The sequence below is a fragment of the Delphinus delphis genome, chromosome 11 (assembly GCF_949987515.2).
Source record: "Delphinus delphis chromosome 11, mDelDel1.2, whole genome shotgun sequence".
NCBI lineage: Eukaryota > Metazoa > Chordata > Mammalia > Artiodactyla > Delphinidae > Delphinus > Delphinus delphis.
Genome location: NC_082693.1, coordinates 15995602 through 16011439, shown reverse-complemented (window position 1 = coordinate 16011439; position 15838 = coordinate 15995602).

Below are 15838 nucleotides of genomic sequence, written 5' to 3'. Positions count from 1 at the left end.
AAAGCATCCCAGGAAAAAAAGTCCATTTTGAAAACTGGCAAATCCCCTTCTGCAAGAGTAGATGTCCAGCAAGAAGTTTCTTGCCCCTTTCCTCATCTCTCTTACCTCCTTTCTGTTTCAGCTGCCCAGGTCAGTAACACTGGTTGGCAAGATGGAAAGAGTGAAGGATGCATATGTGTCATGTGCTATCACACAGGGATGAGCAAGTCCTACAGGAATGTTGGTCCTCAAACTTCTCTCCTTCAGCTTCAGACCCCCCAGGCTTAAATGACTTCTGCACAACCCCCAATTCTACTTCATACACACACAGAAATTATGACTTACAATATTCCCTCAGTGTCTAAAATTTGGTAAATTTTGAATTTTTTATGGTTTGAACTTCACTAGCATTCAGAAAATGTGAAACAGGGCAAACTGAAATCTCAGAAGGAAATGTAAAAAGCACGTAAGCCTAAAAGGGCAAAGATGACCAAGAGGTTAAGTAGGAATAAAGCAGGATAAACGAACACAGACTGAAGTAGACAAAGGGGCCAGATTTCCAAGCAGGACAACGAAGTATTTTTTAACTTAATTGGTACCTCATGATAAAGTCAATGAAAGTAAGGTGGCTGTCAGGTGGACTGAGGTCACTACCTCCAGCACCCACGTAAGCAGCCGTGCCTCCTGAAATGTGTATAATGGAAGATGAAGCCATCCAGCTACACAGCTAGGAAGCCAAGGAAACTGCTGGGCCAGGAGACTTCAAAAACGCCAGGAAGATACCCAGAATAGACAGTGACTCCGAAGATCAGAGCGAAACGATACGCCTCAATTAACAGAAGCCAGAAAACAAGCAGAAACCAGAGGGTTTGCCCCAATTCACTAAGTCCAAACCAGGTCAGCAACCAAGACATCAGAGAGACACAAGGTAACTTTGAAACCTTATTTGACAGAAACAAGCAGCCGTCTCCCATGGAAGACACTCATGCTCACCCTGGAGGTGTGCAAAGATTAGAGACTGAGTACAAGGTCACAGCTACTTTTAAAGCAACGAGCTTTCATCCCTGTAATTGCTCTTACTGATAATACACCCAGTCTTTTACACTCACTTGGCTCCCAACTTAAAAAAGAAAGGCCTGCCTCTCACCCACCTCAAACCTTAAAATGATTCTAGGACCAGAGATACAATTTGGTAATTCCTTCAATGAAAACCCCATACACAGTTTCACATATATACATCCCAGTGGATCTAGTTAAGATATACATTTCCTGTATATTTTTTACATCTATATACAATTTTATTCAAACAAACTTTAAAATCGTGCACTTAGGAATGTGTTCCCAGATAGTAAAGGGATAAAATAAAACCAGAAAGTGTTTGTTCTATGGTGTGAACATGGAACCCACAAGTTCATTTAAGGTGCTGGCTGACAATATACTGATACTATCTCTCAATTTAAGTAGTAGTTCTATGAGTATTCACTTCAAAGCATTCTTCAGACCTTTTTTTTAATGAACAAACGCTTCATTACTTTCTTACAGTGGTTAATAAATTATCACATACTTAGCAGCTTAAAATAACATCTATTTATTACCTCACTTTTTAAAAAAATTAATTTATTCATTTTTGGCTGCGTTGGGTCCTCGTTGCTGCGCGCGGGCTTTCTTTTAGTTGCAGCGAGTGGGGGCTACTCTCCGTTGCGGTGTGTGGGCTTCTCATTGCGGTGGCTTCTCTTGTTGCGGAGCACGGGCTCTAGGCGTGTGGGCTTCAGTAGCTGTGGCTCGCAGGCTCTAGAGCGCAGGCTCAGTAGTTGTGGCGCAGGGGCTTAGCTGCTCCACAGCATGTGGGATCGTCCCAGACCAGGGCTCAAACTCGTGTCCCCTGCATTGGCAGGCGGATTCTTAACCACTGCGCCACCAGGGAAGCCCCTATCTCACTTTTTTTAATTATATTTTTTCCAGCTTTGAGATATAACTGACATAACATTATGTAAATTTAAGATGTGTTGATTTGATACATTTATATATTGCAAAATGATTATCACCATAGCATTAGCTAATGCTTTCATCCAATCACATAATTTTTTTTAATAGATAGTTGAGGTACAATACTATATGTTACAAGTGTACAACACAGTGACTCACAATATTTGAAGGTTATACCCCATTTATAATTATAAAATATTGGCTATATTCCCTGTGCTGTACAATATATCCTTGTAGCTTATTTTATACAGAATACTTTGTACTCTTAATACCCTACCCCCATATCACCCCTCTCCCCTCACCTCTCCCCACTAGTAACCACTAGTTTATTTTCTATATCTGTGAACCTGTTTTTTTTTTTTTTTGGTTATATTCACTAGTTTATTTTTTAGATTCCACATATAAGTGATTAGCATACAGTATTTGTCTTTGACTTATTTCACTTAGCATAATGCCCTCCAAGTCCATCCGTGTTGCTATAAATGGCAAAATTTCATTTTTTATGGCTGAGTACTATTCCATTGTATATATGCACCACATCTTTATCCATTCGTCTATTGACAGAAACTTAGGTTGCCTCCGTATCTTGGCTATTGTAAATAATGCTATGAACATTGGGGTGCATGTATCTGGTATCCCTTCCTTTGAGGAAGTTATTTTCTGACTGATAATGCACTCTAGCCTTTTACAGTCACTTTACTTCAATTTACAGAAGAAAGGCCTACCTCTCACCCATCTCAAACCTTAAAATGATTCCAGGAACAAAAAGACAATTTGGTAATTTCTTCAATGAGAGCCCCATAAGCAGCTTCACATACATACACCCTAATGAATCTAATCAAGAGACGTATTTCTTATATATTTTTACTTTTTAAAAAAGTTATCAGATATTTCAATATACCTATATCATTTTGAGTTGCTGCAGTTTAGGAGAATTCAATGCTAAGGAAATATTTTAACATCATAAACTTAGTGTCACAGAAAAAGATACGTAATTTTTAACCTCCATTTACATATTTTTTTGTCACTGCAATTAAATTTACTAGAGTGAATGTACCAGTCAGGGTTCGAGGGAAACACGACCAATGGGAGATAAAGAGAAATTTACTTTAGGGAATTGGCTCTTGTGACTGTGGGAGCTGGCAGCTGGAAACCAGTAGGGCAGTGTGACAGGCTGGAAATTCGGGCAGGAGTTAGTATGTCAGTTGTGAGGCAGAATTTCTTCTTCAGGAAGCCTCTATTATTGCTCTTAGGACCTTCAAAGGATTGGATACATCACCACTCACATGCGGAAGGGTCACCTCCTTGACTCAGAGTCAACTGATCATAGATCTTAACCACATCCACAGAATATCTCCCCAGCAACTCCTAGACTACTGTTTGAGTAGCTGAGCACTAGAGCCTGCCAAGTTGACACAGCAAAGTATCAGTGAACCACACAGCATGCAAAAATACGTTACATTAGGATGAAATTCTGTGAGAGGTGGAATGAAAACACAATTTCAAGGAGTACAAGGAGAATAATGCAATACTTAATATCGTAATCAAATCTTTTACATGAGTGTTTTAAAACATGTATTAATTACATCTTTGTAAAAATCTTCAACTTAGGATAAAAAAATTTAGGTGTCAACATAAAAGGATGCAGAAGTATGTGTGTACTGATTATCAATATTCTTTTAGGAGGTCACGCAAGCAAAAGTGTTTGAAGACAAGTTCTAGGGCAACAGAGTGTAGTTAACGAACTCAGACTGTACTGTACACATGTATCAGCTGTGTGAATTTAGGACAGTTACTTAAATGGGATGCCTTAGTTGGGGGCTGTTGTTGTTTTAATGTTATATTAATAGCACTTAATCTTCTCCCAAACCAGATGAAGTAACTGTGGTAGTATTTGGAAAGCACTGCTTATTTCCTGACACAGTTGCTCCTCAACAAATGCTATTGTTATTATTCAGCAAGTATCATTTGCAGAACATGACCCACCAAGACCTCTAATACAGGAACACGATGCCTGGCTTGTCCCACCAGACTCGTCTTTCTCTGGTCCTCCCTCCAGGTTCTGTGGGTCGACAGTAAAGGATGGGTCCTTAATCCCAACCTCAGCTCAGCATGGACAGGTGCCCTAGTGTTGGAATCCTCGCATTTTCCTAAGCATACATTGGACATTAGTTCTCTCCCACATTAGACATACCCCAGCCAGGTTTCTTCCTCATGGTTGCTCCTGTTCCGTAAAAGATCTCTAATGACCATGAGCTCAAAGCGCCCTTGCTGAGCTACTCAATTATGAGATGGGTTTCACATTTAGCAACAATTTCTTTCCAGCTTAAATAATTTTGTCTGTCTAGAGGCACTGGTTGATGATTTCTGGTGGACGCAGTAGAGAACCACTCCCTTTCGGCTGTAATCCTTGCAGACAGAGCGTATTTACTCTGGGGATTCCTTTCTAGGTTTTTTCCTGACTTTTAACAGCTGTGTTGCTCTTTTCCAGCCTCTCCTGTTTGTCAGCCCAAGGGCAGTTCTGGGACCTTCCTGGGCTGCCTCTCTCTCACAGGTCAAATTATCTCTCTCAAGCCTCTACCTATAAAAATCAGGAAATACTGACCTAGCCAACCATCTTCTGGAATTTGGGTACTTATCCTAATTTATACTAAATCATACTAATTTTCCAAATTTAATTCTTTGCATTTTTGTCAAGTTGAGCCTAGGAAATAGGCCTCTTGAAACAGAGAAAACACAAAGTATAATATTACTCCTTAGACATAATACATTTCCATTTGATTAAAGATTTCTTTCAAGTTGACCTTTACAAGGCATGAGTTCTCTAGATCAACCTTGCTCATTCCCCCATTTAAATTTTAAAAGTAAATTTTTAAAAATCATTTCAGTAATATTACACGTTGAAGAAACAGCAGAGAAATGGTACAAAGGGAAAAAATACTATATTTCCATCACCCAAAGACAACCATTGCTAACTTTTTTTTATCTTTTCTCTGAGCAAAAAAAAAAAAAAATGTCCACTTCTACTTCATACATACACACACACACAGTAAAAATAAAGGAGGGGAGAAAAGTCAGATGACTTTCTGACTTTAAATCTTTTGCAGACATTTGTCCAGACTAATTACCCAACAACCTTCATTTCGTAGGTCACCAGAGAGAACAAGGTTTTCTGGGCAGGCTGTGTTGGTCTTACCTGTCTCACGGCTAATGAAGTTTCCAATCTGGTCTCTTGCTTTTGCTAACAAGACAGGGCTCCTACCATTTCTGTCCTTTAGATGGCAGCATGATCCCTAACACTTCACTGCCCTTCTCCCCCAAGTTATACAATTCTCACAATGGAAAAAGAGTTTTAAGGCTGAATTATCTGAGGAGTGCTGAGGAGATGGAGAGGTTGAGAGGGGCAGAAAGAGTCACTGAGGGTGAAGATGTGCAGAACAGGGAAACCAGAAGTTGTCTGCAGAATCAAATGTTTCAGCTACCATCCGTGCCAAAGAGCACACACATGGGTCATCGTCCCCAAATCCCACTATTACTTGCAAAATTCTGAACAAAATGTATTCATTTGTTCACTCATTCATTCATACATACTTATGAACTTCCTACCTGTGCCAGATACAGTAGGGTAGTAGACAGTCCTAAACAGAAGTACTGTCTAGGAATTGGGTAACAGAGAATAAATACCGGGATATAGAGATGAATAAAATAGATCATTCTCATTCACTTATTCTGCCCTCATTCATCTTATTATATTCTAGTGTAGGAGATAGACAATTAAAAAGTAAACAATTTGGGGACTTCCCTGGTGGTCCAGTAGGTAAGACTCTGCGCTCCCAATGCAGGAGGCCCAGGTTCGATCCCTGGTCAGGGAACTAGATCCCGCGTGCCGCAACTAAGACCTGGGGCAGCCAAATAAATATTTAAAATATATATATATATATAGTAAACAATTTGGTATACAATGTAAATTTAGGTAGTGAAAGGACTATGAGGAAAAACAAGACAAAGTAAAAGGGCTAGAAAGGGTACAGGGTAAAGGGTTCCAGAAGTTGTTATTTCAATCAGGACGAAGTGATCAACTTTGTCAAAAGCTTCTGAGGGTTTGAGTAAACGAGTGCCAAGGACTGACCACCGGATTTAGCAAAGTGGAAGTCACTGCCAGTGCTGACAAGGGCACTCTTAGCAGAATGTGGGGAAAGAATCGATTAGGGTGAACCAGGGGAAATACCAGGGGAAGGACGCTGAGTAGAGAAATCCTGCGGAGTTTTGCTATAAAGAGGAACAGAAAAAGGAGGCAGAAACTAGAGGGAGCTGGGGACACAAGGAAGAGCTTTTAAAGGTGCGAGAAACTCCAGCACACTTATGTCCTGGTACACAGGGTCCAGCAGAGAGAAGGGAACAGTGATGCCGGAGAAAAGGGAAGAATAATTGACGAGCAGAACCAAGCACGGAGGAGGAAAGCCATCACACAAGTCGGGGTAGGGCCTCAGCACGAAGCAAGGGAAGCTGCCCCAGAAAGGACGCACAGTGACGGCAGCCAGACCAGAGGCCGGACCCTGCAGACACGGGGTGGGGGGCGATAAGGTGGTTCTCTCGAGATTGCTTCCATCTTCCCCATGAAATAAGAAGATTACTGGCCAAGAGTGAGGAGAGGTAGGGAGTGCTGAAGGTTCAATGAGAGAGGAGAAGGTGTCGGATATTCCTCATTGGAAGGAGTAAGGTGACGTCATTAGGGAGACTACAATAAGACGTCTGGAAGTTCCATAGGCTTCCTTGAGGTTTGGGGCCACAGACTGAAAATTAGACTTGTCAGCTCATGTTTGCTTTGTTTTGTTTTCCTCTAGCCACAGGAAGATGGATCAGGAAGGCCCTCTGGCTTCTCCCCAGGTCTCCCTCATCACTCCTCTGGCTGCTTCTTTTTCTCAAGCTTTCTGTCCCCTTTCCACTAACACAGGGCCCAAAATGCAGTCTTCAAAGGCTTTCTCTCTGCCATCTTCTCTCATCTCTGCATTTCCCTGCTCAGCGATGCCTTCTCAGTCCCTGAGTTCAGCTATCTTCTCCCGGATGTAGAGCCTGATGTCCGCCTCATCTCCAGACTCAAATGTCTGTCCCCTGAACATTTCCATCCGGATATGAACATTTCCACCGGTTCATAAAATTCAGCAACAGCACAACGCAGCTCCACAAAGCCTGCGGATCATGTTTCATTTACTATCACCCACCCGAGCTCCAAGAGGCCTTAGGATTTACTTCAATGCCTTTCTCTTAATTTTTCCTTTGTTCCTCTGGTATCTGAGCAGTTGCCACGAATTTCTATCAATTCTACTCCCATCCTGTCTTTCAAACTTAACTTTAGAATGACTACCCTCATTTATGCTGTTTCTCTTTCAATCTATTGGTTTAAGAAGGGTCTGATAAACACATATGACTACATCAAACGAAAGAGCTTCTGCATGGCAAAGGAAGCCATCAACAAAATGAAAAGACAGCCTACAGAAGAGGAGAAGGTATTTGCAAATCACATATCCAATAAGGGATTAATATCCAGAATATATAAGAAACTCATACAACTCAACAACAAAAGCAACCAATTAAAAAATGGGCACAGGGCTTCCCTGGTGGCACAGTGGTTGGGAGTCCGCCTGCCGATGCAGGGGACGCGGGTTAGTGCCACGGTCCGGGAGGATCCCACATGCCGCGGAGCAGCTGGGCCCGTGAGGCATGGCCGCTGGGCCTGCGCGTCCGGAGCCTGTGCTCCGCAACGGGAGGGACCGCGGCAGTGAGAGGCCCGCGTACCGCAAAAAAAAAAAAAAAATGGGCGTAGCAGCCGAACAGACATTCTTCTAAAGAAAATATCCTGATGGCTAACAGGCGCATGAAAACATGTTCAACATCATTAATTACTAGGGAAATGCAAATCAAAACCACGAGACATCACCTTACTCCCACTAGAAGGGCTATTATCAAAAAGGCGAGAAATAACCAGTGGTTGGAGAGAATGTAGAGAAAAGAAAACCCTCCTACACTGTTGGTGGGAATATAAAGTCGTGTAGCCACTGTGGATAACAGTATGAATAGTCCTCCAAAAATTAAGAACTACCGTACGATCCATCTATTCCACTTCTGGGTATTTACCATAAGAATACAAAAACACTAATTTGAAAAAGATATATGCATCCATATGTTCATCGAAGCATTATTTAAAATAGCCAAGGTATGAAAACAACCTCAGCGCCCATCAACAGAATGGATAAAGAAGATATGATATGTATACACACACACACAGAGTACCACTCAGCCATAAGAAGAGATGAAATCTTGCCACTCGTGACAATATGGATGGAATGAAGTAAGTCAGATGGAGAAAGAAAAATACTGTGTAATTTCACTCATATGTGGAATCTACAAAACAAACCAAATGAAACAAAAACAAAAATGGAGATGCAGAGAACAGAGTACTGGTTATCAGAGGGAAAGAGGGGGAGGGGTGGGGAGGTTGAAACGGCTGAAGGGGATCAACAGTATGGTGATAAATGGAAACGAAATTTTGGGTAGTGAGCACACTACAGTGTATACAGAAATCGAAATATAATGTACACATGATCATAGAATGTTATAAACCAATGCTACCTCAATTTTTTAAAGAAGGGTCTGATATTAGTCCCTGCTCCAAAAGTGTAATGTATCCCTAATAAAGCTTAAACTCCCTAGCCCAGAGTCCATTTTCTTCAATTTATCTCAGTTGATTTTTTTTCCAGTTCTCAGCACCCTCTTGCTCTCAATCCACAGTTGCAGATAATCCCAAACTCTGAGCAGTGCCTCCTCCTACTTTTCCACCGTGGTGACACTCAGGCATTGACACTTCCCAGCCCCCTCTGTAGTAAGAATAGGACCAAGTGACTAGGTGCCACTCATGAAGGGCATCACTTCTAGACTGAGGCAGTTGACAGCCAAGCGCTTCCTCTGCCTCTCTCCTCCCCACCAGAACCCTTGGAGGCACATGTTCCAAATGCCATAGCTACGAGATGAAGAAAGATGGACTGGCCCATATCGGACTTTATGCAAGTGAGAAATAAATAGATTTCATTACACCACTAGGATGTGGGATTTGCCTAATGAAGCAGCTAACATCAATTATCCCAATGTTCTACCCCTGTGCCTTCAGTTATACAGATGTCTTTGCTAAAGTCCCTTTTTCTCTTCCCACCCATGATTACTAGCTATTGAAACCCTCTTATCCTTAAAAGTAGTATTTCCGGGCTTCCCTGGTGGTGCAGTGGTTGAGAATCTGCCTGCTAATGCAGGGGACACGGGTTCGAGCCCTGGTCTGGGAGGATCCCACATGCCGTGGAGCAACTAGGCCCGTGAGCCACAACTACTGAGCCTGCGCCTCTGGAGCCTGTGCTCCGCAACAAGAGAGGCCGCGATAGTGAGAGGCCCGCGCACCGCGATGAAGAGTGGCCCCCACTTGCCACAACGAGAGAATACCCTCGCACAGAAACGAAGACCCAACAAAGCAAAAATTAATTAATTAATTAATAAACTCCTACCCCCAACATCTTTAAAAAAAAAAAAAGTAGTATTTTCGAAACCTGGTATGTCAGTTGGCTGGCCCATGATGAAATTGTACCCAAGTCAAGAAGGAAATAGGAAAATGACAATGTAGTAAGTTTCCAGAAAAACAAATATACTGAATTTAAAGCACTGTTCTTGGACTGAGATAACTCCTTTCATCTTTAAATGCCTTCTTTTATAAAATAATAGTGATATATTTAGATGGCAGAAGAGGCTCCCCCATCACCCATTATTTGGCCAAATAAAGTTTGCCATTGCATTTTGTTTCTAACGTTGTTTTCTAGATGTTATCGCTTTACAATGTTCCCATGTCTGGCAATCACCACTTTAAGGCATAACTGATACCTTCTCCAGCAAGCCTTCCATTACTCTCCAGATTCAAAGTGACTTCTGTTATCATTTATTTTGTTTTGAGGCTTTGGCCTTTGAGCTTCTTTTCTCTCTCCTCTTGGAAAGAAAATTCCTTCAGAACAAGTGAGACCCTTTCTTATTGCCCATACCAAGAAGCCCAGAACAAATGTATTCTTATACAAAATAGGAAAACTGAGATCTAGAGAAATTACATTACTTGGAAATTATAACTTCTCACATTTACTGAGCACACTCCAGATGTGCCAGACACTTCTTCTAAGCATTTCCCATACATGTACTCATTTCGTCCTCCCAACAAACCCATCTGGTAGGTTACCATCACATCGCCGTTTTGCAGACAGATTCTGCAACGAGCCCAAATTCACACAGCTAGGAAGGGGTCCCTTCAAGGTGGGAATCCTAGTAGCCTGGCTTCAGAGCCCATGCAGTTCACTACACTACAGGTGAGATGGGGATGTAACTTTTGAAAATGCAAACCAGGCCGCCTAGTTTCGGCTGGCATTCTTTTCTAGAAGACCATGGCTATGAAATCAGTTTCTTCGACCTGTTTGTTTTTGTTTTTTTTTAAGTACTTAGCATTGCAAGCAAGTTTATCAGATGATTCAACCCCTTTTGTGAAGTCCAATCAGTATTTCAGTATAATTATTTCAGATTTCCCATTCCACATTCTAATTATCTACATCCATCTGTTTAACTGTTAAGGTCTTCCTATTTCTATGTGAATTACTTTTCCACCTGTCCCCCAGAAAGAAAGTAAATTAAATTAAGTCACCAAACATTGTTCAGGCAACTGTGACAGAAACTCAATAAGGTGGGAAATAAGCCGGTAACGTCAAGCTTCCTTTCTTTAAGATTTTCAATACTTATTTGGTCAGGCTTAAATAACCTGGATTCATCAGAGCCCGAGATTTTAAATGCAATGGATATCACAACAGGTTGAATCCTTTCGACAACACATATGCCATTTCAGACTTTCAAGAGTCTGAAGAGAATTTTGGAGTTCAAACACTAGGAAAATATCAACGCTACAATAAAAATAAAAATCAAGAACAGGGTGGTTGTCCTATCAAAGAGAGGCCCAAGTGATTTTATTTTAAGTGTATTTCATACTTTATTTGCCTGAGGAACCCCTCTTAAAAAATCACAAATTTAGGGACTTCCCTGGTGGCGCAGTGGTTAAGCATCTGCCTGCCAATGCAGGAGACCCCTGGTCCGGGAAGATCCACATGCCACGGAGCAAGTAAGCCCGTGAGCCACAACTACTGAGCCTGAGTGCTGCAACTACTGAAGCCCACGCACCTAGAGCCCGTGCGCCGCAACGAGAAGCCCACGCGCCACAACGAGAGTAGCCCCTGCTCGCTGCAACTAGGGAAAGCCTGCGCACAGCAACAAAGACCCAACGCAGCCAAAAATAAATAAACTTAATTTTTAAAAATCACAAATCTCACCATAGTACAGCCCTAGAATGACATCATTTCCATAAATATTGATCACAGTGGCCAACAGATATCAAAAATATATTTTATTAGAAGAAAAAACGATAAGCAAATGTTTACAGAAGTCCAAAATTACCTAAATTCATACACCTTCTCAATGTCAATGCTCCCCATCCCCCATATCAGTGACAGTCCCAAGATGAAGGGTCTTTTTACACCAGAGACTATCCCTTACCCTCTGCCAGCAGACTTCTACCGGAAAGCCTGCTTGCCGCCTCCTCCTCCATGTTCTTCGTCCAAGAACCCACTTTGCACTACCAATGACTCACCCTAGGATGGCAGGAGATGCCTCTGAATACTATTCTCCACCCAGGAGTATGACCCTGACAGCTGAGCTTATAATCTCAACAATGACGTAGGTCTCTCTTGGTGAGACCTTTTAGCCCTGTTCACACATCAGCTGCCTTTCAATGTCAAAGACTCCAAATGGAGTTTGGACCTGGTGCATCCTCCCACGGTACACATCACCTCTCCTTTGAAAGACTCCCCCTGCCCCCAGCTACAGAAGATCCAAATGCACTGATGATTTGCAGAGAAGACAACAGACCTCACCACAACTCAAGTAGGCTTCCTAGCATGGTGAGATTTTGTACATTCCTTTTCTAAGAAATATGCTCTTATACTGACTAGGGAGTTGCGGCAGTCTGTCACATATTTTTTACAGAAAAAGAAAATGTTATATCGCCATAATAAGGTAATATTCTACCAACATATATATGTGTTGCTGAGTTTTAAGAAGTCTTTTTATTTTGATCAAAGTCACAGTCTACACTGATGTTAACACAGCATGTAAGTAAATAAAGCAATAACTTATGGAAATATACAGGGAAACTCCTAGAGATGCACACATACAGTACTCCACACACACAGTAAATAAAACTATATTTCCTAAAAATATACCATTTTTAAGTAACCAGGAAGCACTTACAAAATTCAACTATATAATAAGTGAAAAAGAAAACTTCATAAAGTGCAAAATTCAAAAAATGATGCAGGCCAAATTTGTCGACGTTAATACAAAAAGAGTAGAAATTCACGATAAAAGAATAAAAAGACTTGCCAATTTAAAAGCATTTATTCAAATAACTTGCAGGTGATGATAATGTTTTTCATTATAACTTCAGAAAAAGTTTTTTGGTATGTATTTTTTAGGTTAAGCCTACATTTCTGATGTAAACTCTTCAACGTCAACACTACTATTTACAAAGAATTATCACCATGGCTAGCCACAGACCTCCCCAGGGTTTAATTATTTCTACTGAAATTATTTTGGTTTCCGTAGAAATCTCAAATGGCTGACCCTTTAGAACTGCCTGCAGGGGACATATTATTGCAGACTTTAGGACACATCCAGGATGAGCCTAAAATATAAAATCAGACCCTGCAGGAAGTTCTATCACAAATTTATGATCTCTTTAAAGTGTGTGTTTAAAAGACAATGGATCCCCAAGTTGGGTAACTCTACACTAACTCAAACCATTTCTCCCAAATGGAATTTAAGATCAAGAAATTGCAGGCTTGCCTCTAACTTACTCTAAGATAACTTCCCTAAAGCATGTTCTTCTAAGAGCGAAGAAACTCATTTAGGCTGTTAATTAAATCTGTCCCCTAAAGAGGAAGAAAAGAACATGAAGTTACAATTCTAAATATACCCTCTATATACCTCCCAACACCTAAAATATGTTAACATTTGTACAATGGATGTCCACATAGAATCACCTAAAAACACAGAAGTATTCCTTATTCTTATTCTGAACAGGCCTCCAGAATTAAAAATAAGACCCTTAGAAAAATGACACACCAAAAATAAATAAATAAGAACACGATATGATTTAAGGGTCAAATAAAATTATTCCATGGGCACTTAAAAACTCAGGCATTTTCAATAGGCTGAAAGATTACTTTCTATAAAGGGAAACATATGTTATCCGTACAAATCTTTTCATTAAACCCCAAAGTCCCATTATCTGCTGGTTATAAAGATTCTACATATGGAAAGAAAGTTTAAAACCACTGAACTTGAAATTCAATGTATGTGCATATAGACATATGCACATAGTTTCCTGGGTAACTAAGCAGCATGTAAAATGCTTTTGTGGGTCTTGTTCTGTTTTACTTTTTTCACTGTTAAGTGATACTGAGCTTTAGAGCAACAGTTTCATGCCTGGGTTTATACTTTAACAAGATTTCTTATTTTCTCTGGCCACACAGAGTCGGAGGAAATTTAATTTGGCCCCAAGAGTCTACACACGAGGCACTCGTGCTTTTATTTACCTCTCAAACTGCACCACCAAAAACAATCATCAGTTGATCCTTCTCTGTCAAGGGATTGGGCCCCTTAACAGATCCTGGGGTGAGGTGGGGTGGGGGAAAGGCCCACGGGACTTGAAATCAAGGAGCTTCACCACTTAGCAAGGGGCTCTGAAATGGAAACTCCTGATGGTAGAAAATGGTACCCCGTCTGTATTAAATGAGAATACAGATTCCTTTCCCCGTCTACCCTACAGACTGCTTGTAGGAGAAGGTACGAGAGAATGAATGGTCAACACTCAAGAAGCACAGGATCTCTGCCAGGCCTTGGTGAAGCCAGGATGAATGAGGCACGGGACCCCACCACGCAGATTTGCAAAGTGCTTCCTCAGTTTGCAACCATGATACACAGGAAGGGCATCAGCAAGGGCCAGGTGTTCCCTGACAAATCAAGGCTCCTCCCCCAACAACAGTCACAGTTACCTGATTATTCACAGTTTGGATCCCTTGCACTCCTCGGTCTGAGGGTTTTCCTCCAGAGTTCTCCTGGGCTCCACGCTCACCCCGCCCCCGTCCCTACCTCCCCCATCCTCACTGCCCCCTGCTCCCTACCTCAGGTCTCCACTTGGACGGCTGCTTCTCAGTGAAGCAGTCTCTGAAACGTGATCCATTTGTTAATTTTTAATAATTTTACATCAATTGTTTGATTCAGTTTAAACATCTAAGTAATTATTTTTTCAATTGTTTTTGTAACTTTGTAGATTTAGGGGGTTTTGTCTGTGTTTTTTCAAGGGAATCCTACTGTTTTACTTTGGGTACATATTTATCGTTGTCATGTATTTTTAACTTTCTACTGTGGAGATTTTCAAACACACAGAAAAGTAGAGCAAACAGGTTAACGAATTCCCACATACTCATCACTACTTCAACACTGAACATAATCCTTGCTTTAGCTGTAACACCTTCCTGATGCCCCTGGCCCAATTCCGGATGGTTTTAAAGCACATCTCAGACATTTTCTCAGCATCATACCTCAGTAGACTTCACCATAATACATCTGCATATACAGCCATCCCTAGGCAGCTGCAAGGGGATTGGATGCAGGGTGAGGAACCCACAGATAGGACGCTGACTGTATCTCCAAATGGTAAAGGCGCTTAAAAAAAAAATCACATCATCACACTCAAACCTGACACTATTTAAAATTACAAACTCCCCAGCATGTCCTCTCTTTCCCAACTTTATTTCCCTCCATTGCCTTATTTCTGTCTGACTTACTACATATTTTACTTATTTATTCATTGTCGCACCCACTGGAACATAAGTGTCCTGAAGGGAGGTGTTTTTGTCTGTTCTGTTCCCTGCTGTATCCTCAATATCTAGAAATGCGGCAGACACACTGAAGGCACTCAATAATTTCTTTCTGAATTAATGAATCCACCCAAGTCAAAGGAACAGACTGGATTCATATGATAAACTTTAGTGTATGATCCTATCTTGGCTGTAAATGTCAACTAAGCTTTTGATCAGAGCAAGATAGCAGACTGTTCAAATTTGCTCTTTCCAAGGAAACCTGAAGTACTGTATTCCTATGTAATCGCTCAAGGGTGTATTCCAATGACAAGGTAGGAATGTTAAGGCAAACAAAATAGGAACATAAGAATTATTACCACCTTGACAGAAAGCCATTTTACTTGGTACAGAAGTTTTTAGTCCCTGGGACTAAGAAGATTATTTCCACAACCTGAATGTGTACTTCCTGTTTATTAATAGCGTAGGAACAGGCACAAGCTAACAGTAAAAGCTCCTGATTCTATTTTGAATTACTATATATATTTATATAATAGTAACAGCTAACATTTGTAGATCATTTGCTATGCATCAGGCATCTTCTAAGTACGTTATCCACGTTAACTCCTTATCTTTACAAGGACTCTACAAAGTAGGTACCGTTATTACGCCCAGTTTACAGATGAACTCGGATGAGGCACAGCCTAAGAACTCTACATAGCAGAGCAGTTCAGAGTTCATCCAATGTCCCCCAGCAGAGAAGGGAGGGCTCGTGACCTAAACCCAGGAGGTCTGGGTCCAGAGACGACACTCTGAACTCCTGTGCTGGCCCCAAAATACTGCACACCTGTGAGCTGCCAGGCCACCTTCTCTACGAGGAAACCAGGAGG